The sequence below is a fragment of the Sceloporus undulatus genome, chromosome 7, assembly GCF_019175285.1.
Source record: "Sceloporus undulatus isolate JIND9_A2432 ecotype Alabama chromosome 7, SceUnd_v1.1, whole genome shotgun sequence".
Classification (NCBI taxonomy): domain Eukaryota; kingdom Metazoa; phylum Chordata; class Lepidosauria; order Squamata; family Phrynosomatidae; genus Sceloporus; species Sceloporus undulatus.
The window spans coordinates 26,197,132-26,224,950 of record NC_056528.1 but is presented as its reverse complement, the minus strand read 5'-3'; the positions used below and the strand labels follow the sequence as shown (position 1 = coordinate 26,224,950).

The 27,819-nt window shown below is 45.3% G+C and overlaps 1 protein-coding gene across 7 annotated transcripts in view; it reads right to left on the bottom strand.

The window, feature by feature from the left end:
• The window catches only part of SEMA6B (semaphorin 6B), a 133,418-nt gene that overhangs the window by 41,672 nt on the left and 63,927 nt on the right, over positions 1-27,819 (bottom strand). The window contains exon 1 of one of the 7 annotated variants that reach the window (XM_042479529.1): positions 23,029-23,375. The exons of 4 other annotated variants lie outside the window; for them this stretch is intronic. The gene's annotated coding sequence lies outside the window, so the exon portion shown is untranslated. Of the gene's footprint in view, positions 1-4,442; positions 4,759-17,963; positions 18,175-23,028; positions 23,376-27,819 lie in introns of those variants that run through there. 2 more of the 7 variants (XM_042479528.1, XM_042479526.1) reach the window with 2 other exon arrangements.

Below are 27,819 nucleotides of genomic sequence, written 5' to 3'. Positions count from 1 at the left end.
CGAACCCTGTTCTCCAGAGTTATAGTCCAACGCTCAAACCGTGACACCATGCTGGCTCTCATGTCATGCATAGGATATTAAATTTAGTTGAATTTGGGCGTGGGAGGAGGACATCGGTGCCGGTTTTTCTTTTGTAGCTCCTCCAGCGCAACCTTGCTTTCTCTGCGATGAAAAAGATGGAAGGAAGGAAGGAAGGAAGGAAGGAAGGAAGGAAGGAAGGAAGGAAGGAAGGAAATAGCCCTTCCAGGGTCTGCCAAAGCCCTTATCTAATATTCTAGGACTGATAATCAATATCTTGCTTGATCAAAACTGACACAGGCTAGATTGCATTTTGCTTTGCAGGTGTAGCAATGTCATGCTAACGCAGCTGCTAGCCTGGTGGAATTAATTCTCCTGGCATCTCTTCAAGCCATAATAATAATAATAATAATAATAATAATAATAATAATAATGATGTTTTTGTTTACCTTCAAGCCATTTCCAACTTACAGTGACCCCTAAATCTTCTTGGCAGGAGATTGCTCAGAGAGGGCTTGCCTTTGCCATCCTTCTTTGAAGGGGGTTTGCCACTGCCATCCTCTGAGGCTGAGAGTGTGTGACTTGCCCAATGCTCACCCAGTGGGTTTCTATGGCTGAGTGGGGATTTGTATATTTATTGATGTATTTATTGCATTTATATAAAACCACAGAAAATATACTCATGGGCCCTGGTCTCCAGAGTCCTAGTCCAATGCTCAAACCACTACACTATTTGGGGAGGGAAACAAACAAACAAACAAATAAAATATTATGTGTGTGTGTGTGTATACATATATACACAGACACACACACACACACACTTGTCCCTCCCTATTTGCTAGGGTTAGGGGCACAAGACCCCCATCAATATGGAAAAAACCGCAAATAACAAAACCGCCATGTTTTGACCAAAGAGGACACCTCTCTAGGAAACTCTAGGTCCTCCAGTGCAACTCCGTGGTCAACGTCCGACAGACACTGACCACAGAACTGGGCTGGAGGAGCTACAAAGGCCTAGTAGAGTATTCTCTCTAGGAATCTCTAGGTCTTTCATCGCAATATTTAAAGTTGACCATAGAGTTGCGCTGGAGGACCTAAAGATTCTTAGAGAGAACATGTTCATCAAAACCGCAAATAATCAAATCCACAAAAAAGTCAAAGTGACAAGTGCAGAGGGCCAACTATAACAGGGTGACTTGGAGGTCTCTCATTCATGATGGCCAACCATAATGGGTGACCCCATGCCCTACTAGCCCTAAGAGTGGGCATTGGCCACCGCCATTCCTGTAAAGGCAATAAAGGGAGACTCTATAGAGCTCGGGTGCAAGTGACGGCCTCCACGTCGCCACAAGCAACTCGGCAATGGGCTCTTTTGTGATGGTCTCCATAAATCAACGCCTCCATCTGCTGCCCCTTTGTCCTAAGCCTTTTCCCCAGTGGGGTTCCCACTAAAACACATCCGAAACCTTTGTGTGTCCGTCCCCTGGCTGCACTCCCCTCTTCTTGCAATTGCTTTTTGAAGAGACCTTTAAATCAAGAAAGGGAAAGATTTATTTTGCTTGGCCCAAAGGTGGCTTCCTCTTCTCTGGTTTTCTCTCCCTCCCTCCTCCTTGCAACCAAGTCCCACGACTCGGAAAAGGACAAACTCTAAATTGTTCAGTCTAGATGTTGTTTTTGTCGTGTGTCTTGTAGTCATTTCTGACTTATGGAGATCCGAAGGTGGACCCATCATGGGGTTTTTCTGGGGCTGAGAGAGTGTGACTTGTCCAAGGTCACCCAGTGGGTTTCCATGGCCAAGTGGGGAATACCTATATATGTTGTTGTTGTTGTTGTTGTTGTTGTTGTGTGTCTTCAAGTCATTTCTGATTTATGGAGACCCTAAGGTGAACCTATTATGGGGTTTTCTTGGACAGGTTTGTTCAGAGAGGGGTTTGCCTTTGCCTTCCTCTGAGGCTGAGAGAGGGTGACTTGCTCAAGCGGTGAGAGGGGTGTCAAACTCTGGTCTCCCAACGCAGTGGTTCCCAACCTTTGGTCCCCCAGATCTTTTGGACTCCAGCTCCCAGAATTCCTGACAGTCGGCCAACTTGGCAGGGGCTTCTGGGAGCTGAAGTCCCAAACACCTGGAAGACCAAAGTTCGGGAGCCACTGGTTTAGAATAAAGAAGGAAAACTGAAGTTTCATATGGAGGATGGAGTTTTGCGGAGGAAGATTTGGCTGGCGTACAGCAAGTGGCTAACCGCCTGATGACACAAGATGGCTGCTGTGAATGGCATTGGGTGTTAAAGGATTTAATCTAATTACATGCAGATGGAGTTATATAATAAAAAGCAGCTGTTGCAATTGGGAAAATGGACCTCCGCTCCCTCCGCAAATGTGAGGTCGAATGAATGCTGAATAGGATAACAAAAACCCGCCCAAATAACCAGCCACTTGTTACAAACGTCGGGGCCATTTGTCTCGGGACAAATGGAAGTCTACACTAAATAGGCTTCATTCATTTCAACAGAGAGGGACTGATCCGGTCCCTTCCTGACCGTTTCTGATTCAAAGGTTTGATCTCAGATCCAAGCGCCTTGAATCGGACACAAGCCAGCAATGTGATGCAGCTGCTAAAAAGGCAAACATAATCCCACTGATTTATTTAGGTATTTATAACCCACTCTTCTGCCAACAAGGCTCCAGGGCAGCTTATATATTCTTTCTTTTGACATTTGCCTGTTCGGCTTTGTAATCTAAGTCTGTTGTCACACTGTAGAATTAATGCAATTTGAAACTGCTTTAATTGTCCTAGGAATTCCTGGGATTTGTAGTTTGTCATGGCACCAGAGCTCCCTGACAGAGAAGGCAAAATGTCTCTCGAACTGCAAATCCCAGAATTGCAGCGCATGGAGCCATAGAAGTTAAAGAGATGCCAAACTGGATTATTTCTGCAGTGCAGGTGCAGCCATGACCTCTTCTTTTCTCCTTCCAAGGGCACAGCAATGGCAGCTGGGAAGGAAGGAAGGAAGGAAGGAAGGAAGGAAGGAAGGAAAGAGAGAGGGCTCTGGAAGTTGGGAGTTTAGTAGTTGTTCTTGTTGCCGCTGAGTGCCTTCAAATCATTTTTGACTTATGGCAACCCTATCATGGGGTTTTCTTGGCAAGATTTGTTCAGATTAGGCTTGCCATTGCCTACCCCTGAGGCTGAGAGAGTGTGACTTGCTCAAGGCCATCCAGTGGGTTTCATGGCTGAGCTGGGATTCGAACCTTGGTCTCCAGAGCTGGACCACTACACCACTCATGGAGACCCTAAAGGAGACCTATCGTGGGTCTCTGGGTTGCCTTTGCGCCGTGAACAGTATGCTTCCTAGCGATGGACCCTGCAGTGTGGGCATGACAATTTTGGCCCAGGATCCTTTATTTTGAGAAAGGAGGCCAGGTAGCTAGACCTCATGGTGGAAATCATCCTCCCAACCCCAATCCCAGCTACCAGGCGAAAGTGGATGGAGATGACTGAAAAAGAGAAGCCTGTTTTCCTAGAGTTCATAAGGCCAGCATTGCCAAAACAAAACAGGGGAAGAGAATTGCAAAGGCAGCGTCTCTAGCTGCTAATGGGATGTTGAGGTTTGGATCCCAATAGGAATTCAATGCGTATTCAATAAAGAAGCCGGCGGCCTCCCCAAACAGCCCCACAGTTAATTAGCGTCAACCGGAAACCTCACCTCAGTTAATTGATAGCTGGCTTCAGCAGATCTGAACCTTAGCCCAAGCATCCCTTGCTGGGGACTAACAGAATTAGAACTCAGATCCTTCTGCAGCAGGAGCTATTGCAAGGAATGCATGGCACATAGGGACTGGTTTTACAAAGAAAGCCGGGGAATCATCTTAGACTGTCAAAACCCTCATCCACGTTGCCAATTTTGTCTAAAATGATTGGAGAAACAACTACTTCTGTGCATCTGAAAAGGTTTTTTTTTCTCCAGTTCTAGTTGGAGATACCGGGGATCGAACCTGCAACCTTCAATAATGTAAAATGGGTCCTCGACCCTTCTGCTCAAAAGCCACCCCAAAGGATGGAATAAGGATAGACAACGGAACAAACAAATGTATCGCCTCAACGTGGAAATTAATGGCCGAAACAGGACCTAAGTAAATCATATATATATCCTGCACCCAAACCACTCTAAAGATTTTCTTTTCCAGAGGGGTTTTGCCATTGCCTTCCTCTGAGGCTGAGAGAGTGTGACTTGCACAAGGCCACCCAATGGGTTTCCGCGCCTGTCCAGGGATTCAGACCCTGGTTTCCTAGAATCCAAGACTCAAACCACTACAAAACTCACAGACTAGCTTTTGGATTACAACGAACCAGGATTTTGGGGAGCAAACTCTGCAACGTGGGAGCCACCACCAAAAAGACCCAATGCATTCCTTTCCCTGCTTAAGCTTACCTGTGCCAACAAATAATCTTTCGCAGGGCTGCTTCCACCAATTTCGGAAAAGCCGAGAGAAGCGGTCCACCTGAGCGCACTTGGTGCACCGTCTTTGGATGCTTTGTCCTATTTGCAAATGTTGATCAGGATGGAACTGGGATGCCCGCCTTTGGGTCTTCGTGCCACTGCTTAATGCTCGGCCTTCTTTGCCCACATAGCTTTCCCTATTCAGCTGCTAAACCAAAGCCATTTATCTTTCCATGGCCAGGTTTCGAATCTCGTCCTCCTCTCAACGGTGCACTGAATCCTCTTTAAGGAAATGGCAATGGCGGGGGGGACCCGTGTCCCTTTTCTGCCATCCGATCCCCCTATTGGGTCGTCCTTCTCCCCCCTCCACCAGTTGTTCCCTTCCTCTCTCTCATCCCTCTCTCTTCCACCCCTCCTCAGTTTCTTCTTTTCCCCTCCACAGACAATAAACCAGATCAAGTTACCGGCCCTCATTCTCTGGCATTAAAAAGCACGGCCTTCTTTCTTTCTCTCGGGTATTTTTTTTCCATAGACAGTCCTTCACTGTGCATCCCACCGTCACCCCCCTTGGAGGAAAGGCAAGCAGGATGGGGTTACCGGTTGCAACCAGAGGCACCAAACAGCCGCAATCCTGGGGACAGGTGGAGAAAAGGGCCTGCGGCGAAAGAGGGTGCTGTTTCTCAGGGTGCCACTAGGGGAGGCTATAGCCTGGGGTTTGCTATTCCATGGGGAGTAAGGCAAGAGGATACTGGACACAGGATTCCAGGTGAGGTCTGACCAAAGCAGAATGGAGCGGGAATATTACCGTATATACTCAACTATAAGTCGACCTCATGTATAAGTCGAGGGCAAGTTTTGGGACCAAAATTACAGATTTTTCTATGACTCGTGGATTAGTTGAGGGTAAAATTTAGGGGCATAAAGCAAAAGATCTAAAGGATGAAGCAATGCAAAACATTGTCAATGAACTTATACAATCCCAGCAGACATAACTCTTTGTGCTTCCTCTTTAGACTGGATGGATGAAAGAGTGGAGGAGGTCAGTGCTTCAAGTATTATACTCTTGCTTTTTACCAGGATATGGTTCCTTCTTTTAAATAAGAGTTAAGATACAGTACTTACATCAACCCGAGTCGAGCCAGGTTTACGGGTCAATGTTTTGATCTAAATTTCTAGATTTATACATGAGTATATACAGTACTTCAACCAATCTAGACTCTTACTGATGCATCTGTGGACCGCCTTGGGTTTTCCAGCTGCAGCATCACACGGCTGGCTCCTGTTCAGCTAGAAGGCTTAGCGGACTATAAGCTGAACATGATCCGACAGTGTGGCATGGCATCTAGAAAAGCCAGTGCAATTCTAGGCTGCATTGATAGGAGTATAGGGAAGTAATAGTTCTGCTTGATTCAGACTTCACTTGGTCCTCTGGTACTCCAGGTATTTGGGACTTCAACTCCCCAAAGCCTCAACCATCTTGGCCAATGGGATTCTGGGAGCTGAAGTCCAAAATGCCTGGAAGGCCAGAGTTTGGAAATCACTGGTCTAGATCAAGGGAAGTCATAGTGCTATCTATTGTGCTTTGGTCCAACCTCATCTGGAATATTGTGTCCAGTTCTGGCACCCCAATTCAAGAAGGATGTGGACAAGCTGGAGCATGTCCAGAGGAAAGAGACCAAAATGGTGAAAGGCGAGGAAACCATGGGAGTAACTTAAGAGTAGGCTTAGCCTGGAGAAGAGGAGGTCAGGAGGGGACATGATAACCATGTTTAAATATTTGAAGGGATGCCATATTGAGGATGGAGCAAGGTTGTTTTCTGCTGCTCCAGAGACTAGGAGATGGAACAATGGATGCAAACAGCAATGATGAAAGCAATGAAGTGTAAAGTGTAAAAGCTGCAGTACTGTTTTGTTATTTATATTGTTTCTCGGTTATAAAAATAAACAGTTTAAAAAAAACACCTCAAAATGACAGATCCCAGAGCATGGAGTGTCAAACTACATTAATTCTGCAGTGAAGATGCAGCCTCAGATTTGCACTGAACCCTTTCCTCTTGCCCACAAACAAGAGGATTTTCATCCCCATCTCCCATCTGGAGACGGCCCATGAGAACTGGCAACCAGGCCCTAAGATCTGGCAACCCTACATCTGAATTTTATTGTAAATCACAATCCTAAATTGGGGGGATTTTGAATAGTTCTTACATTCTCATCTCCCCAGCTCAATACGCCCATTTGGATGTTTTTGCATTCATCTCCACAAAAAGCCAGTAAAGAACTCTGTATCGGCCTCGGCAACACACATTTCTAAATCAGTTTGCATGCTCCTTGAGATGGAAAGGGACTCCCGATAATGTTCCAACGAATGCAGCTTGGAAAACAAAGCAGAACAAGACATCAGTTTAGCAATGCAATTTATCAGCCGTCGCTCTATCCTGCAATGCAGTTTCTTTGCTGAACAGTGAGTTGCATTAGGTTTGGGGTGGTCAACTGTGGTGGGTATCGGGGCCATGCTTTTGCCCAAAAAACACCTCCGAGAATTGCAAAGCAAAAAATGCAAAGGTAATTCACATGGTATAAATCACCATGTACACCGATGACATACGTATCTGTGTGTGTATGGAGTGCCTTCAAATTAATTTCCAATTCATGGTAGTCCTACGGTGAACCTATCCTGGATTTTCTTGGCAATATTAGTTCAGAAGTGGTTTGCCATTGCCTCCCCTTGAGGCTGAGAGAATGTGACTTGCTCAAAGTTCCTTAGCTGGTTTCAGAGGAAGTAACCAAGAGCCCTCTTCTAATTTTGCAGGGGAAATGGTATTCTTTTTAAGGTTTAACAGTACAGGAGGAAGATGGCCACCTGTTTAATAAGTGAAGGGCTTATCCTACAATCTTCCATCTAGATGGAAGGAAGTCATAGTCCCACTGCTTTGGGCAGCTCTCACTTGGAATACTGTGTCCAGTTCTGGGCATCACCATTCAAGAAGGATGTGGCCGAGCTGGAACGTGTCCAAAGAAGAGCAACCAAGATGGTGAAAGATCTGGAAACCACCAAATCCTACGAGGAGCAGCTTAGAAAGTGAGGGTAGCATGGAGAAGTGAAGGTTAAGAGAGGATATGATAGCCATGTTTGAATATTGGAAGGAGTGTCAGGTTGAGGATGGAGCAAGCTTGTTTTCTGCTGTTCCAGAGACATGGAGCAATAGATTCAAGCTACAGGAGAAGAGATTCCATCTAAAGATAAGGAAGAACTTCCTAAGGGTAAGAGCTAAGGAAGATGGAGGGTGGTGGAGTCTCTTCTTTGAAACTTTTACAAAGGAAGCTGGATGGCCATCTGTCACAGAGAGTGCTTTGATGGTGTCTTCCTGCATGGCAGAATGGGACTGGACTGCATGACCCTAAGGGTGTCTCTTCCAGCTTTATGATTCTAGGTGTCATTTGAATGGAGATATCAAGGGCATGGATACCACCTGAGGGTCTCTCAATTAGGAGGTGGTTAGACTGACTCAGGTACACTGCCTTAAACTCTGCTGAGTTACTGAGTGCAAGCTACTTTTGCAGGGTGAATTCAGTGCCTTAAACTCTGCTGAGCTTTTTGTGGGGTTTTTGGGCTCTGTGGCCATGGTTATTCCTGACGTTTTGCCAGTAACTGTGGCTGGCATCTTCAGAGAATGCTGGCATGGGAGAGAGTGGGGTATATATAAAACTACTTTATATAAAGTGACTTTCCATGTTAATCTGTGTATTGTTCTGTTGTTGAATGGCAAGGCCTGAGTGCAAACTACTTTTTGCAGGTCGAATGCAGCTTGCCGCAACTGAAGATAAAGGGAGAAAGCAGGAGGAGGAGGAGGAGAGAGAAACCAGGACAGCGCAGTGTGGCATTCAGGCAAGTCACTTCGACAGAAGACAACTAGGAAAAACAAAACTTGCATGGATAGAAATTTGGGAAGCTGCACCGTAAGCCCAAAGGGAAGCCGAAATTGAACAAACGGGGCTGTCAAATTTTGCTGGGACAGTGCTGTGTGTGTGTGTGTTGTGTGTTGCATGTGTGTGTCCTAGGGGGGTCAGCTGTTCTTGGCCGACTGCAACGGTGCCCCCGAAACCTCCCCCACAACAGGTGATCCAAGAGAACTGATGTCACGGTGTAACCCAAACCCATTCTCCGGGCAGCTGGTGGGGTTGCCAAGCTGGCTCCAGGTTTCCGGGCCTGCTGTTGGTGATGTCAGAAGAATGTAGCCTCCATTGAGGCATAGGGTTACCAAGGTCTTGGTCCTGATATGGGGGGAGTCGGGTGGAGAGAGAAAGAAGAGGGTCAGGTGGAGAGATCTGCAACAGATTCTTTATCCACAGATTGAAGCATCCACAGCTTTAAAAATCCCAAAAGCAAACCTTGATTTTTGCCATTTTATATAAAGATCATCATTTTTACCATGCCGTTGTATATAATGGGACTTGAGCATCCATGGATTTCAGTATCCACAAGGGGTTCTGGAACCAAATCCCAGCAGATGCCAAGATACTGCTTTACAGGTTGAGCCTCCCTTATCCAAAATGCTTGGGACCAGAAGTGTTTTGGATTCTGGAATATTTGTATTTACACACTATCTTGCAGATGGGATTTGAGCCTAAACTTAAAACTCAGGGATAGCCATGCTGGCAATACAGCAAATCCAATAACATCCAAAATCCACCAAACGGTGATATCTTTATCAGGCCGACCAAAATGCGCAATAGCCATGTCGCAAGCTTGCAACGTGTATATTGTGCAATTTGGTCTGCAATTTGATCAACCCAGTAAAGATATCACTGTCTGGCGGACTTAAAATTAATCTCTTCAATATAACCACTGCCTGAAAGTAACTGATACATTTAAAAAGTAATAATTTTGTACGTGAAACAAAGTTTGTCTACACTGAACCATTAGAAATTAAGGTGTTGCCAGCTAAGCTCCCCATGAAAAAAGGTTTTGGAATCTGGAATTAATGGAGCGCAAACTCCTTTTTCGCTCAGTTTGCAGTAGCTGAGGACCAAGGAGGAAAGAGAGATGCTGGGACATTTCAAAAGCACTGAAGAAGTGGGATGGCAGAGGATTCATCGGGGCTGTCCTTGCCAAACTGGGAGAGCTGGGGTTTATGAAGCAGTCTGCCTTTAGTTAAAGGAAGGCATGAACTTTGCAGCTTGCAAAACACCCGCTTGTCTAGTTTCAGCTTGGCCTCCCATGCTCTCAGCCAAGCCTTGACGCTACCTCGAAACTTGCCTGACTTGTACCAGCCTATTTGTCTGTCTAGCCAAGTGTTTTCTACTCCAGTTGGCAGGCAGTTGCCCTCCAGGGAACCGGGGGCATGGAGAGAGAAAAAGAGAGAGAGAAAGAGAAGCTGTTCCCATCATATTCCCGTCTGGTCTGTTTCTACCTGGAGCTGCTGTAAACTGAACGTAGGATTTTCTGCACATATGGTTCTTTGCTCACAGATCTGGCACTAGATCTCATGGCTTGGACCCTCGGCTGGTTGGACTGGATGGTCCTGGTGGTCTCTTCCAGCTCTATGGAGTTTATCACACAAAGGAGATTGGGAGTTTATCCTACGAATATCCCGGAAAAATCCCCAAACCCACCATGTGGTCACAAAGAAGCATTAATGCGCATCTTTTTACTTTCAGGATTTCAGCGGCAAAGCATTTACGATTTGCGCAACTGTGTGCGATAATCATTCGAACAATTACTCGCCATTTCCACTTCATTTGCGGGATGCTTTAAATGTGCTTTAATCTCTCTTTAATGTCAAAATCAGACCCAGTGTGATAAACTGTTCTTCTAGGGGAGAGGGAGGAATCTCAGGGCAAGAGCACTCCCTTTGAGAGTGTGTATGTTTTTGTAACAGTCAGTATAGTGCAGTGGTTCGAGTGTGGGACTAGGATGCTGGGGGACCAGGTTTAAATCCCTGGTTGGCCATGGAAGCCCCGTGGGAAACCTTGCGGCAAGTCACACACACTCAGCCCCAGGCAATGGAAAACATCCTTTGGAGACAAAGACTCTGAAGATGTCAGCCACAAATGCAGGTGAAACATCAGGAATAAACTATTCTAGAACATGACCACATAAGCTTGAAAAGCCCACAAAAAATATCCTCTGGAGAAACACGGTCAATGAGAAGCAGCATGGTATAGCGGCTTGAATTTTGGACCAGGAAACCAGGCTTCTAGTTTCTGCTTGGCCATAGGAACCCAAAGGGTGCCCTTGGGCAAAGCTACACTCTCCCAGCTACAGAGGAAGGCAATGGCAAACCTCTTTTGGAGAAACCTGGCCAAGGAGAGGCAGCTTGGTATAGCAGCTTGAGTTCTGGACCAGGATACCAAGGTTTCAGTTCCCTCTTGGCCACAGAAAACCACAAGGTGACCTTTGGTAAAGAGACACCTTCTCAGCCTCAGAGGAAGGCAATGGCAAACATCCTCTGGAGAAAGGTGGCAAAGCAGAGGCAGCGTGGTGAAGTGGCTTGAGTTTTGGATTAGGGCTACATCTGCGCTGCAGAAACAATGTTAGTTTGACACTGTTTTAACCTTCATGGCACAATGTGATGGGATCCCTGGGATTGATAGTCGTGGCACCAGAGCTCTCCGACAAAGAAGGCTCAATAGCTCACAAAATCCCAAAGGTCTCTCAAGGGATGAAATTGGACCCAAAATGAGGTGGAAATGTCTTCCCCACACCATCCAGAAGCTGTTTGGGGCAAATAAAATTTGGCAACATATTGCAAAATTGTTTTGAAACATCTGTTTGACCCATTTCTACTATGTATACATTCCAAACATAGTAGAAATGCCCTCCGTCGGCCCTTGAGGGCTTTGTGGGGAGCACTTTTTTACCCTAGGAAACCACATGCGACCCACAGGCCGCACCTTGCTCACCCATGCTATAGACGAGACACTTTCACAAATATTGTGATGAGGTTCTGAACACAAAAAGTGCAAGGGAATGACAGGCATTATATGAAGGGAATGAAAGAAATTTTTATTGTTTGTTTGTATTGTTCGTTTTATGTTATGTTTTATGTTGCGATAAAAATAAAAATGGCATGCAAAAGCATATTCTTCAGAGGGAGATGCACCCGCGCACCGGCCTATCAGGGAACACAGTATGAAAAAGTGCGTCTGTTCTGGAAGGCAGCATGGGAAAGCAGAGCTGAGTTTCCATGCCTTGAGAATAGAAGTTGCCGACCAGTGCAGAAATGGGACAGAAATGGTTTTTTAAGAGCAAAGATGTAAAAAAGAGATGCGGACCGGAAATTGGCTGATTCATCAATCCGCGCCAACACAGCGAGGATGAAATTATGTCAAAGCAAAGAGGGGGAAGCGCTGATCTGTGTGACAGACTTTATTCCTTCTTGAGCTGTGGGATTTGGAGGATGCGCTCTAAAGGTGGCCGAATGCCAAATGGCAGGCAAGGGTGCATGCGCCTGGAGAATACTTAACATGCCCCTTCCTTGCTTTTCCATTGCATCGGGTGCATGTGGGGGGAGATCTCCAAGGACTGCAAGAGAATGAGATGGATTTTAGGAACATGGGAAAGGGTTCCTCCTTGTCACTAATCCATGCAGAGAGATTTAGGAAGGAGCTCAAGGGTTGGGCCAAAACAGACTTTGAGAGTGGGTTTTAAAAGCTGGGCCGTGGACATAATGACGCACGACCCTTTCACTTCTCTTGTCCTTCGGTCTGGCCAGCAATGACAATGACTTATGGCTTTTGCTTCCAAGCCAACTTAGACGGATCACGATGTCCCTCCCTGCAGCTGGAAGATTATTATTCCCTGGCTCTCATTCATGCACTTTGGAAGAAGGGTGGCCTGGAGAAGGTGGGGGATCTTTTTAAAAATCTGACTCCCGACTGCCTCTGAAATGATTTATTTTCTTCAAAGTAAAAAATAAAACATATGTGTAACGTGTGTGTATGTATCTATATAGGAAAAGCAAAACATCCCATCCCTGGAAAGCATGGACAAGCAATATCCACATGTGGCCCCCAGGGTTATTTTTCTGCTCCCCAGTGCGGAGGTATTAAAAATAGCAATTTTCTCAAGGTTTATTGCTCTCTCAATGGTCTCTAGGCTGTGCAAAGGGCATTTTCATCCCACCTGGAGACCCCCAGGGGCAAAGCATTTTGCAAAATTCTGCAAAAAAGAGTGTTTTTTGCAAACTTTTGCAAAGAAAAAAAATTTCTACAAAATTTTGCAAAGATTTTTTTTTTTTTTTAGGGAAACCTTTGCAAAAAGTATTTTTGACCCCAGATGCCTTCTAAGGTCCAGCAAAGTCCCTGGATATGGTGAGAATGCCTTCACGTTTCCTGGAGGGAACTGGAGAGGATTTGATTTTTTTCTTTTGCTGGATATACAGCAAGGGTTTTGCAGCCTTCCATGCTCACTTCAGTGTTACTAATGCACCCCCCAGCCTTCTATGTTGCCCACTCTGGCTTTCAAGGCAAGCGGGTTAGACAAATGCTTGCTCATCAGTGGCTCCAGCAGAAGCAAACATGGGTTCCGCTGCAATCCTTTAATGGCCTGCAGATCACGGATACCTGGGGCTTTACGGGAGAGATTATCTCTAACCATCAAAAACCATTTGGCTTTTGATGTGAGGAATGCAGAGATTACACACGCACATACATCTCCAGTGTCTAAGCAATGTTTTCTCCACAAAGCAGCAAACGACGATAAGCAGTTGGTACAAATCAGGCAGGGAACCCAAGGCAGCAATTACATATGTCAATGAGCCTCATAGATTTCTTTTGTTAAAAGAGACCAGGGAAAAAGCTGGCAGAATGGTACCATTTCATTTATTGGTTAAAAACCCAGCTCCTTCTGTTTCTTGCATTCTTCCTAAATATGTTCGTATCTTTGTATCTACATCCACTCCGTCCTGATTTGTAACAGCCCGATTTTCTGCCATGTAGGAAGACACCATCCATGCTTTCTCGACTGATGGCCATCCAGCCTCAGTTTAAAAACCCTCAAAGAAGGAGGCTCCGCCACCCTCCAAGGGAATATCTTCCACTGTTAAACAGCTCTTACCATCAGGAGGTTCTTCCTAAGGTTTAGGTGGAAGCTCTGTTCTAGTAGCTTGCATCCATTGCTCCATGTCTTAGTCTCTGGAGCAGCAGAAAACAAGCTTGCTCCATCCTCAATATGACATCCCTTCAAATATTTAAACATGGCTTTCATGTCACCCCTTAACATTCTCTTCTACAGGCTAAACATATCCAGGTACCAAAGCCATTCCTCATGGGGCTTGGTGCTTTCCAGACCTTTCACTGTTTTAAACATGTCAACCCACATTATCAACAGTTCTGTGTCCTTCATTAATAACTTTTGCCACCTTGACCAGACTCCAACACATGTTTTATCTGCAAACTGTTGTCTGGCAGACTGTATTTGGGAGTAAGAGACTTTAAACTTTTAGCCAGTTTAGTGTAGTGATTAAGGCATTGGAAACCAGGTTTCAAGTTACCATTCAACCGCGGAAACCCATTCTGACCTTGGACAAGCCATACTCTCTCGGTTTTCGAGAGAGGCAAAGGCAAACCCCCTCTGAATAAATTTTGCCATGGAACCTCATGATAGGTTTGGTTTAGAGTCGCCATAAGTTGGAAATGACTTGAAGGCACACAACCACAAAGCCAGAGAATATGCACACACCATCGCAGTGACGCCCTTCTGTCCTTCTCCCTAATCTCTGTTCCCATTCTCCAAAGAAACCCTCCACACTTGTGCCGAGAGACCGGGGACCTCTCCAGAGAAGTGATTAATGTTTTATAACCAAAGTACCAAGTGCAATGGAGGGGGGAGAAGGGTTGATTCTTACTAAGAGCAGCTGTAAGTAGATCTTGAAACTGAATACACAGGTCCCCGGCTCCTGGTGGCGGTGGTGGGGTGACAACGCAGCGGGGAGCCAAGCTCCAGAGACATTGATCCGGGTGCAAAGTGGCCGAGGCAGCTGCTCGCTATGTAAACAGTAGCGGTTAATGTTCACCGGCCCCGTACCATAGAGCATGAGCTGCGGGTGGCAAACCATCCACCCTCCTCCTTTTCTTGCTACATGATATTATTGCTGGGCTAAAACCACAGATGCTCCCACACTGAAGGGATGCGGTGTGGGATTTACGCACCCACTAAATAAGCCGCACATTATTATTACGGGTATAACTCAGCGATGCATTCCTGGGCATGACTTCTCGAAGAGAAAAGATGGTTCCAGCACAGGAAACACCTGGAATGAATAGGAAATGGTTCCTCTTGTTGTTGTGTGCCTTCAAGTCATTTCCAACTTACAGTGACCGTATCACAGGGGTTTCATGGCAAGATTTCTTCAGAGGGGGTTGACCATTGCCATCTTCTGAGGCTGAGAAAGTGGGACTTGCCTTAGGTCACCCAGTAGGTTTCGTGACTCAGCAGAGATTCGAACCCTGGTCCTCCAGAGTTGTGTTCCAACCCGCAGACCAAAAGAGAAAAGAAGAAGAAGTCAGTATGTTTCAGCAAATCTTTTACCCCAAACACACACTACACATAAGCGAAATGCAGCAAGCTTTCCAGCCTACTGTAATCAACAATAGCAAGAAGCTACTTCACAAGAGCGCTGCAATGAGCAACGGGTCCAAGTTACTTTTAAAACCCAACGGCTAATTCCACATTTAGTTCTAACTAGAGTAGACCCACCAAAAATCAACAGGAGCTATAGAAGGGGTAGCTAACAAGTCCAATTCATTTCAGTGGGTCTATTGAGTTGCTGTAATGGACGCCTCCCATTCAAACCTAGAGAGTTTTTAGAACTGAGGCTGTGTGGGATAATGGCTATATACAGATAATATCTTAGCAGAGCTTGTTTGATGAGAAGCAAGCTAGAGGAGACCCACAGAAATCAATGGGGCTTGAATAAAGGCTGGCTAACAAATTCCATAGAAAGATCATGAAAAACTATGGATTGCTCTTAAAGAAATGGGTGTACCATTATCTTTGATTGACCTGTACTCAGGACAGGAGAACCGAGGAAGGAGAAAGAGAATGGTTCCCAATTGGAAACTGGGTCAGAAAAGGCTTTCTGTCACCCAATTTATTCAAGTTTATGCAGAAAATATCATATACAGAGCAGGTTTAGACTCAGAAGAACGAGGATTGAAGATCGGAGGAAGGAACATCAACAATCTATGCAGATGATACCATAATACTAGCAGAAAATAACAAGGGCTTGGAATGATTACCAAGGAAAGCCAAAGAAGAAAGTGAATAGGCAGGGTTACTGTTGAACATTAAGAAAACAAAAATGACCATGGACGAGTTACCTAAGTTCAACCGAGACCATGAGGAAATTGAAAGAAAGATTTTCCATACCTTGGACCAAGTCATGGACTCGAATGGAAACTGCAGTCAAGAAATCAGGAGAAGACTGGGACTGGGGAGGGCAGCTTTGAAAGAACTAGACAAGATCCTTAAGGGCAAGGATATAAAACTGAACACTAAAGTTAGGATTGTCCAAAGCCATCATATTCCCATCGCTATAGATGGATGCGAGAGCTGGACGGTGAAGAAAGCGGATAGAAAGGAAATACATTCATTAGCGATGTGGGGATGGAGAAGAGTGTGGAGGATCCCGTGGACGGCCAAAAAGACAAACAAATGGGTCCAGGAACAGATGAAGTCAGAAATCTCCCTGGAAGACAAAATGACCAAATTGAGGCTCTCAAACTTAGGCTACATCATGAAAGACACGACTTATTGGAAAAGACAATAATGCTAGAAAGGACATAAGCTAGTAGAAAGAGAGAAAGACTACCGTATATACTCTACTATCAGTCAACCTCATGTATAAGTCGAGGGCAGGTTTTGGGGCCACACTGACAGATTTTGCTATAAGTCGAGGGTAAAACTTAGGGGCATATAGCAAAGGATCTAAAGGATGAAGCAAAGCAAAACAATGTCAATGAACTTATAAAATTCCAGCAGACATAACTCTGTGCTTACTCTTAAGACTGGATGGATGAGAGAGAAGGGTGTTGGTGCTTCACATACTATACTCTTGCTTTACACCAGGAGATGGTTCTTTCTTTTAAATAAGAGTTAAGATACAGTACTTACATTGCTCCCTGGATAAGTCGACTCAGGTTTTTTTGGGTCCATTTTTTGATCTAAATGTCTAGACTTATGTATATACAGTATATATGAGATGGTTAGACTCAAATCAAGGAGGACATGGCTTTGAACCTGCAGGATCTGCGCAGATCGGTTGTGAACGGAGAACTTGCAGGTTCCTCATTCATGGCACTGATATGAGTCAAAACTGACTCAAAGGCAGTTAACAACAAGAAACCCCATTAATGTCACCCATTCAAGCTAGAATTTGGAAAACCAACCTCTAAGCAAGTTCATTTCCATCAAAATGAACTCGCTTCGGCGTTGATTTTCCAAATTCCAGTCTGAACGGATGACATTAATTGCTTGAGCTGAGTTTTCAGTAGAGAACTTGGTGGATTTCCAAAGCGACAGATCCTCTGGGGATGCACAGAGTGCCTTTTCCCTGTCAGGTTAACCTCAACTAGCCCCAGCGCGCCTCCAAAAACGGACGCAAGGTCCGACTTCCACCTGGCAGGGACTCGGTCTTGGAAAGCTGCCGAACCCCTGCGACACCCAAGGAGAAAGATTGGCAGCTCTCCAGATCTGCAGGGCAATTTGCATATTAAATACACACCAATCTGCATATTAAGTGCCCATTTGCATAGAGGAAGTCAGCTTTCATTGGCACCAAAAATAAGCATCAAAAGGCAGCTTTGGAATGCAAAAAAGAAAGCGATGCCAAATAAATAAGGGGCGCATTAAAAGAGACAGAAAAGAAAGAGAGGTGATTTCTTCTTTTTAAAGATGCAGCAGCATATCGGCATGGAGGGCACCGCGCTCCACAATAAATCACTTATGCTGAGATAGGATCTGCTGTAACCATTAAACTGCACAGCCTCAGGTTGGAAATTTTCCTAGCTTTGAACGGGCTTCCATTACAACAAATGTAGTGTGGTATATTAGTTTGGAGAGACAGATTTAAGACTCTTGGAATCCAGGGTTCGTATCCTTGCTTAGCCATGGAAACTCAATGAGGCGAACCTCAAAGTCACCGTTTCTCAGCCTTAGAGGTAGGCAATGGCAAACCTTTGAAGACATCTTAAGAACTAGCATGGCATAGCAGTCTGAACATTGGACTAGGACTCCGAGAGACCAGGGTTCAAATCCCCACTCAGCCATGGAAACCCCACAGATGGTAAATCTTGCCATGAAGCCCTTGGTGTGAGTTTTTAATTTTTGGATTCGTTCAGCCAGATCACATTAATTTGGATATGCTGCATTTCCCCCCTTTAGCTCTGTTTTACTTTGACTGCCACAAGGTGCCTTGCATCCCAAAGTAGATATAAGGTGGAGCATGAACAACGCAAACAAACATTGCTGCTACACAACCACGCTGTGTGAAAGGCCCCCAGAAAACCTACCTGTACAATGCAGTGCAACAGTCACTGGGATTAGAGTGGGGTTGTAGTCCAGAGAATAGCAAGAACCCATAGGGAAGATGGTGGAAAAGCAGAGGACAACTTTGGAAGAACTCCATCCAGGTCTGAGCCAGGACTCACAACTCCCAGACTCCATCCTTTCTCACAAAATGGGAAGCCTTAAAGAAACAGGGCTATTCCCAACAAATGTACAGCAGGCCCTTGGTATCTGATGGGCTTTGGTTCCAGGACATACACACACACATCCACATGGATACCAAAATCCATGGATGCTCAAGTCCCATTGAACACAAAGAGGCATATTATTATTATTTGACTTTGATACCACTGGGATTTGGATTCAGGACCCTCTGTGGACACCAAAATCTGTGGACGCTCAAGTCCCATTATACACAATGGCTTGGCAAAATGGTGTCCCTTCTATAAAATAACAAAATCAAGGCTTGCTTTTTGGAATATATATATATATATATATATATATATAGAGAGAGAGAGAGAGAGAGAGAGAGAGTTGTCCCTCTACATTTCTGGCTTTGACTTTTGCAGCTTTGTCTATTTGCAGTTTTGATTGATATGTTCTCTAGGAATCTCTTAAGTCCTCCAGCACAATTCTGCCAGAAGTTGACCATAGAGTTGTGCTGGAGAAGTTAGAGGTTTCTAGAGAAAGCGCTTCTCTAGGCATGTGCAGGTCCTCCAGCATGATTCTGCGATCAACGTCTGGCAGATGTTGACCACAGAGTTGCACTGGAGGACCTGGAGATTCCTAGAGAGGTGTTCTCTTGGGTAAAAAGAATAGTGCTTTTTTTTAACTGGCGATTGTTCCACATTCATGGGGTTCCTTCACCCTTAACCCCAGCAAATGTGGACAGACCACTGTATATATGTGTGTGTGTGTGTGTGTGTGTGTATGGAATATTTTCAAGCTGTGGATGGTTGGATAAAGAATCCATGTACACGTAAAATACTATGCCAAACTGTAGATAAACAATCCCTGGATACAGAGGGCCGACTGTATGCCACCTTCAATAGCGCCCATAATTCCCAAGTATTCTTGTTGCTCTGTGCCATCAAGTCATTCCAATTTAGGAGTTTATCACACAAAGGAGATTGGGCATTTATCCCATGAATATCCTACAAAGGTTGCGTAATTACGTGTAATCATTTCATAAGACGTCACACAAAACCCACCATTAAGGTGGTCATAAAGAAGCATTAACACGCATCTTTTTACTTTCAGGAGTTCAGCGACATCTCTTTATTTGAGCAATTGTGTGTGATAATCATTCGCTCAATTACTCACCATTTCCACTTCATTTGCAGGATGCTTTGAATGCATGTTAATCTCTATTTGATGTCGAAATCAGCCCCAGTGTGATAAACTCCTTAGAAAGGCAAACCTGTCAGTGTGAATTGCCATGCAGTTGACATTGACTTATGGAGACCCGAAGGGTTGAGAGACCTCCAAGTCACCCTGTTATCAATCAGCCCTGCTCCAGATCTTGCAAACACAGGGCCGCAGCTTCATTGGCATCACTAGGGTTGGTATTCGGTGCGGGTGCCCAGAAAGGGCTACTGGTGAGCTACTGGGTGTCATCCCATTTGAGGTGTCACCCAGTATGTTCCGCACTCCCAGCACCCCAGTAGCGATACCCTTTCATGGCTTCTTTCATTGAGTCTGCATGCCTGCAAAGCTGTCTCCCTCTTTTTATATTGCCTTCCTCCTTACTAATATTATTGCCTTTCCTACATAAGTTCTTATCATGGGTCCTAAAGACGATAGCTTCAGTTTAGTCATCTAGGCTTCTTGGGAAACTCAAATTTGCTCTGGAGCCCATTTATCTGTATTTTTGGCAAGCCATTTTTATGTACAAAGCTCCTCTAACACCGCATTCTCCAGTGCGCTGATTCTCTTCCTATCCTCTGCTTCCACAACCGTACATAGAAATCAGGAATACGATGGCACAGATCATCCTGTGTTAAAAGGGAAACTCAGTACAAGGTTTTCTGGGCAAAAGGAGGTTTGCCATTGTCTTCCTTTGAGGCTGAGAGAGCATGACTTGCCCAAGGCCACCCAGTGGGTTCTCACAGTTGAGTGGGCATTCGAACCCTGCTCTCCCAGTGTCCTAGTCCAACATTTAACCCACTACACCATACTGGTTCATTTCCAACTACCATTTGGGCTGAGCACTCTTTGGCACAGCAGGCTCAAGACCTTGTAAAACTACAAAGGATCGCATAGGATGGCACTACAGCACTCAAAGTGGCGTCAAACTGCATCATTGCAACAGTGTAGATGCACCCTCAGTCCAGCTCTCCAACCGCTACACCACGGGGGGCTCTTGAATCCCTTTTCGCTGGCATAAATAATTCAAGGTGGTGGATTTCATCCAGGTAGGAACCGGGCTCTTCGCAAGAGGTCCCCAGAGGAAGCAGGCCTTGTGAATTATTCAGCTGCCTCCGCCTTTCCCTCCGCCTCCCTTCCTCCAAGTAACTTCCCCTGGCATGCTTGCCGTCTCTTGGGATGCAGCCGAGCTCTGCTGGTGGCTAATTAATTTTAATTACCGCCTTTCGCCGTTTGGAAACTGGGCCCCTGTTTGCAAAAGGAGAGGCAGTGGCATGCATCTGAAGAGGTAGACAAGGCTGAAGCCAAAGGTGGGTAGATGATGGGAGTTCTTTGCAACATCCCCAAAGCCCTTGAAAAGGAGAATTCATAGAATCATTGAATGGGAAGGGTTCCCCAAGGGTCATCCAGGCCGAACTGTTCTGTCACAAGGACACAAAGTCCATCCGATCGGATTTCATGAGATGGAGCCGTGACAGTTAAATCAGTGTCAAACTGCATCAATTCTGCAATGTGGCAGCAGCCCCCAAGGTGCTGCAAGATCTCTTTGCATGCATGTATATCACCTTGAGCTCACAGGAGGAAAAGTAAGATCTAAAAGAGGTGTAGTGGCTTTGAGCGTTGGACTCTGGACACCACTTACAAATAAATCAGTTTGCGATCTGAATCAATGGATCGATTCGACAGCGGAGTGTGGTTCCCACTACATTTGCCCAGATTGCATTTTTCGCCTTTAAAATAACCCACCTGTGGTTCATATTCATGAATGAATTGATTCAAAATGGATCCACTCCAGCCGGTTGAAGGGCAAATTTAATTCGATTCTGATCCACATCTGGTTCATGCTTGTGCGGAACCGAATTATCCAAAAAGATGAAGAAAAAATCAATGTCAAAAAGACGCGGGTTAAATGGGTCTAGCGCATGACTCCCCTCTCCGAATCACTTCAGCAATTTGGTTCAAGTTGGAACCAGGGTTGTCTGAACGGCTTCAACCTGATTTGCGATCTGGTTTAAAAGGTAGTGGGAATCAGGCTCAGGTTTCAAATCCCGGCTTGGCCATGCAAACCCACTGGTTGACCTTGGGCAAGTCACACTCTCTCAGCCTCAGAAGATCGCCATGGCAATCTCCCCCCCGATGAAATGTGCCAAGAAAACACCATGATAGGTTCACCTTTTGTTGTTGTTGCGTGCTTCCAAGTCATTTTGGACTTACGCCGACACTACGGCGATCCTATTCTGGGGTTGTCTTGGCATGTTTCTCCAGAAGGCGCTTCCCATTGCCCTCCTCTGTGGCTGAGAGGGTGTGACTCGCCCAAGCTCACCCAGTGAGTTTCAATGATCAAGCCAGAGAAGAGAAGGTTAAGAGATGACATGATTGGCAGGTTTAAATATTGAAAGGGATGCCCTGTTAAGGATGGAGCGAGTTTGTTTTCTGCCGCTCGAGAGACCTGGACACAAAGTAATGGACTCAATAGATATGAATCAATAGAGGTTTACCATTGCCTTCTGCTGCGGTTGAGAGTGTGTGACTCACCCAGAGGGTTTCCATGGTTGAGTGAGGAATCAAACCCTGATCTCCAGAGTTGTAGTCCAATGCTCAAAGCACACTGGTCGGAAATGACTTCACGGCACACAACAATGAAAATAAAAATGGGGTTTAGGACTGCAGCCCAACCTTCCTTGCATGGTGACCTATATTTATTTTGATCCCTTTCTTAAATGACATGGATGCAAAGTGGTGAAATCACTCCCACACTCTCAGATCCCTTGGTTATTTCTCTAGGCTTACAGCTTGCAGTTTTGTGCATTCCAGGTATTTCCGCCTTTTGTTTTTCCATGCTCTGCCACTGCCTTCCCAGAGTGACCTTGCCTGAGTCATTTCCCCTTGGATTTCGGTGCCAAGTTCTCAACCCTACAAAGAAAAACCCAGGCAGGGAGGTATGGCGTCATTTCCGCCCTCCGGGCTTGGCGATCTTCCTTGCCCAAGTAGTTATTATTATCCATGTTTGTGTCCTCCTGACCCACAAACCTGACCTACTGCTGGCGGGTGTTTCCAGGTGTGAAAAAGAACTGCAATCGTGTCACCGCCAGCGGAAGAAAGACAAGAATCTTAGATAGAGAAATGTGTTTGGTTGTAATTGCTAGAAGCACAACCACATAGAGCCTATCGGGCTGCATCTGCACTGCAGAAATAATGCACTTTGAGACCAGTTTAACCCCCGTGGCTCCATTCTATGGAATCCTCCAAGTCATTTTTGACTTACGGCAACCCTAAGGCGAACCTATCATGGGGTATTCTTGGCACTTTTCTTCAGAGGGGGGTTTGCCATTGCCATCCTCTGAGGCCGAGAGAGTGTGACTTGCCCAAAGTCACCCACTGGGTTTCCATGGCTGAGCCAGGATTTGAACCCTAGTCTCCAGAAACATAGTCGATGACAACAAATTGACCCAGATGATTTGGTCCCAAGTTCAAAATCTGCGTTCTACGGGGAACCATCAAGTTTCTGAAGCGCCTGCAAAAAAAGTCTGGGAGGCAGATTTCCCCAAAACCTGGCCTCTGTCTTTTGGGTTGTCGTTGCTGTTGTTCAGGCCTCTGCAAAAGGCTACACACCCTTTTGGAAAGCAGCCCAGAAGATCTCAGCAGAGCGAGGAGATTAGCGAGGACTGCCAATGACCCACACGTTGGAAGGAGAAAGCACCAGACCTGGAGACGTGTTTCGAAAACGCAGCTGCGCCGGTCCAGCCATGAATTTATGGGCCACCCCAAGGAACGGAGGAAGAGTCCAGAGCACTGCAGGAGGAGACAGTGATGCCTTGCCAGGAAAAACAAGCTGGAAGGAGAACGTGGAACAATTGATTCCAGGTCCACATGGGAGTATTTTTTTAATGGCGAAGCTTGCCAACATCCCTGAGGCTTCCAGGATCCATCAGAAATTAGCGTCAAGATCTTGTCCTCACCCCCCTTGGAAAGAAGGATTGCTCCATATCCGGCAAAGCTAGGATGCTTTGCAAGACCTCGCTGCAAAAAGTGAAAAAGATGCCCGACTAGGGATGGGGAGAATACAGCTGGCCCACCGTATCTGCGGATTCCTTATCCAAAGATTCAACCAACCATTCACGGCTTGAAAAATATTCTTTAAAATATGTAGATTCCAAAAAGAAAAATTTGCTTTTGGACATTTTCTATCAGGGACACAATTTCACAATACCATTGTATAGTATTTAGTGAGACTTGAGCAGCCATGATTTTTGGAATCCATGGGGAGGGTGCCCTGTGGATACCAAACTTTGGCGGATACCAAACTTTGGCGGATACCAAGGCCCCACTGTATTTGAAAATGTTTTTTTAAAAATGCAAACTGTGTCGTCGGAGGAAATTCCAACCCTGCATTTCAACTATTCTGACCTCTGTTCTCCTCCTCAGTTTGCAATGTTCTCTTCCTTTCCTCCACCTCCCTGGAGACTAAATCCCTTCCTCCACACTGGCAAGCCTGCTTTCCAACATTTCCCATGGAAAATTGTTGATCTCCTCCCCAAAAGATCCTATGGGATTGCTCATACACACCCTTATTTCACAGTCTAAACTGACCTCATGCCTTCTGCATGATTGTTCAACAGACAAGAGGCTGAAATGTTAAGGGAGTTGCACTCATCCTTCCTTTCCTTCCTTCCTTCCTTCTGTCCCTTGATGATTGTTTGACAAATAAGAGGCTAAAATGTTAAGGGAGTGGTGTCAATTCTCCTTCCTTCCTTCCTTCCTTCCTTCCTTCCTTCCTTCCTTCCCTTCCCTTCCCTTCCCTTCCCTTCCCTTCTTTTTTTCCTCCTCCCTTCTTTCTGTCCATTGCAGGATGATGGTTCAACAAACAAGAGGCTAAAATGTTAAGGGAGTTGCTCTGATCCTTCCTTCCTTCCTTCCACTCCTTCCTTCCCTTCTTCCCTTCCTTCCTTCCTTCCTTCCTTCCTTTCCTTCCTTCCTTCCTCCCTTTACTTCCCTTCCCTTCCCTTCTTTTTTTCCTCCTCCCTTCCTTCTGTCCATGATGTCCATTGCAGGATGATGGTTCAACAAACAAGAAGCTAAAATGTTAAGGGAGTTGCTCTGATCCTTCCTTCCTCCCACTCCCTGGTCTCCAGAGTCAAAGTCCAACATTCAAACCACTACTGCACATTGTCTCACGTAAGTCCCACATCAAATTCAAGCCAATAATAATAATAATAATAATAATAATAAGAAGAAGAAGAAGTATATTTGCTAACAAGTCTCTTTCCCCTTCCCTCCTTCTTTCTATATGGGAGGATACAAAACCTTCAGCTCCACATTCATCTTCATCAGCTCTTTATATTGAACCATGAGGACTAGTATCTTAAAATTCAGAGGAGGAAAATCATGCAGTGCTAGAGGACATATTTTGTATACAGAAAGTTCCTTATGAATAACAGGGTTAAGATACAGGCTTGTAAACCCCCCCTTGCTTAGTCCTCTGTGGTTGTTGTTGTGTGCTGTCAAGTTATTTCTGACTTATGGAGACCCTAAGGAGACCCTTCTTCAGAAGGGATTTGCCATGGTCATCCATTGAGGCCGAGAGAGTGGGACTTGCCCAGGGTCACCCAGTAGGCTTACATGGCCAAGGCAAGATTCAAACCCTGGTCTCCAGAGACGTAGTCCAAGACTACTATGCCAAGAGACCAGTTTATGGCAATTGGAATTGAAAGGGAACCAAATCCCCCTTTTTCCAGCTTGAAAACGACTCGATCTTCTAAGCAGCCATTGGAAATTTGACAGCTTCATTCATCTGATACAAAAGCAACAAGTTTACGTCTCAGACATCAGGTCTCCGTCTCTTTGGGTAGTCAATAAATGAAACCCACTATTATAAATGATGAGACTGAATGCATCTGTCCTTCCCCCAGTAATTTCTAACTACAGATTTTGTTCATAAGCATCACAAAAAAACCACACCATGCATCTCTCTTGTCACTTTCCCATTGATGGTACTTATGGGGCTCATCGTAATTTTGCTGGCAAAGTCAACCACCACGGATGATACCATCACTCTGTCATCTCTATGGATCGGATCTTTGTTACGTTCCAAAAGCCGGAGTAAAAAAGAATGTGATTGCAACTCAAAAATTGGTCAATTTTAAAATTGGGAAAGAATTCATTCACCCGGGACGTCACCCTCCAAACCACGGTTATAAGGTGACAAGGAGTCTATCTAATATAACTTTCCGTAAGCCAGGCACTTTTGCAAAACCGTTTCCCTCCAGAATCCGGGGATTCCTGGTTTGCTGAGGCTTTGGAAACCTTTCCAAACTTCCAAACACAGGAACTTTCTCTTGAGCAGAGAAAGTGAAAGACCGAATAAAACTACACATCCCAGGATTGCGTTAAGTTGGAGTGACAGCACTGAAAGAGATGTCAAAGTGCATTATTTCTACAGCACCCCAAAAAGAGCAACTTGCCAAGGGTTACTCAAAGAGTTTCCAGTCTGTAGCCACTGGAGTAAGCTGAGGACAAAGGAGGAAAGTGGGAAGAGAACCTGGGATGTTTTACAAGCCGATGGAAAAACAGGACGGCAGAGGATTCATAAAATCGTAGGAGTTGGATAGTATGCTACACAACGTGAGCTCAATGCTACTGTGGTTTGAGATTTGTAGTTTGTCTTGGCACCAAGGCTCTCTGGCAGGGAAGGCTCAATAGCGCACCAAACTACAAACCTAGACTTCCATCGCAGTGAGCCATAGCATTTCAAGTGGCGTCAAACTGCATTATTTCTGCAGTGCAGAGTAAACCTAAGATGGCCTCCCTTCCCAGAACTTCATGTGTTTAAGGTTTAATCTACTGGTTTAATGAAATAGACTTGCAGCCATATCGAAACCCAGAGACGTTTGCCGCTGGCAATTCCTCCTAGCCATAAAAAAAAAGGAGGTGGAACATATCACAATTGCAGGCCCCCCGAGGAACCATCCTAAGCTGATTAAAAACCAGTCACATGTGAAAGAATAATAATAAAAAAACTTAATGAACTTCTGAGCTAAGTGAAAAAAATTTGGATCTATACGCACAAGAAGAAAAAAGGGGGAAATAAATCAGAATCAAGGACATTTTGTGTCAACCTTGCAGCACCTGTTCACCAGGACCTCCTTCTTTTACCACACTGTAGAAATAATGTGGTTTGAGACCATTTTAAGTATTGTAGCTCCTATCTAATCCTGGTTTTTGCAGTTTTACCAAGTCTTTGGCCTGCTCTGCCCAAGAGTGCTAACGCCTCACCAAAATACATATCCCAGGATTTCTGTAGGATGGAGCCAAGGCAGTTAAAGTGGTGTCAAACTGTATTATTTCGACAGTGTGTAGATGCACCCTGAATGATCAAAAACCTGTCCCCAGAACATGCCTGGCAACAAAGATGAGAACCATTTGCTTTGGAGGCTGGATGAAGCCCACTGCAATTCTCCATTCAGCTTGCAAGATTATTTTGCTTCTATCTCCGATCAATGATTGGAGATAAGAGCATTTTTCAGGGATCCGAACTTTACCAGCTCCATTCGGCGATCAGAGATAAGCGCACCTTTAAAGGGGTTTATGTTTTACATGCACCACATCAGCCACCAAATGTTGCTCACAGCTTCTTTCCATAAACCCACAAATTGCACTCCAGGAATACTGTTCTCCCCCTCTTGCCCCCAAATGGCTTCAAACTGTAGACTCCTAGGAGGCAGAGACCTTCCTTTTTCACTAGCGGCTTTGTAAATGGCTAATACAAACAGCAATCAGTCCACGAAAACATAGCCAGGGGTAATTGTGTTGGCCATGTCACAAAGTATAACAACATCCAAAAACCACACAACAGAGATACCTTTATGGGACAACCCAAATGCACCCAATGCATGTTGGAAGCTGAAACATCTTGTGCAATGAAAGTATCACTGTTTTGTGGATTTTGGATGTTAGCAATCAGACCCGTCACCAATACAAAAGCATCCAATGCTACTTCAAATTCTGACCTGATTGTTCCAAACTGGAACTAGATGGAGGTCCAATGATGGATCATTCAATGGAAGGAAAATCCAGAGCTTGGGGAAAAAACCCAACAGAGGTTTATTCACAAGTCTTCGGAGCTCCAGCTGATAACAGCTTGAAGATGCTTCCTGCTCTCCTGAATCGGGTGCCTTTGCATCTTCCCCCAGAGATGGCTGCATTGCATCACAAGAGCCGGAGGTGCCAAGATCAACAACAACAACACACACACAGAGGTATGATCTTCCCAGATTAATAGGCGCAAAGGCAAGCCTGAAAGCGTCATCCTGGAAAGAGGCCAGAATTAATCACTGGAAGGATGAATCAATGGCAAGATGTGAACTCGAGACAGGCGACACACCAGCCCTCTTACCATGCCTTACAGATGCACTAAGTCATGGGAACCAGGGAGGAAGCAACTAGAAGCATGCAAAGTTTTCCCTCTTTAGGTAGGGATGCAGTTAGTTGGCACAAAGC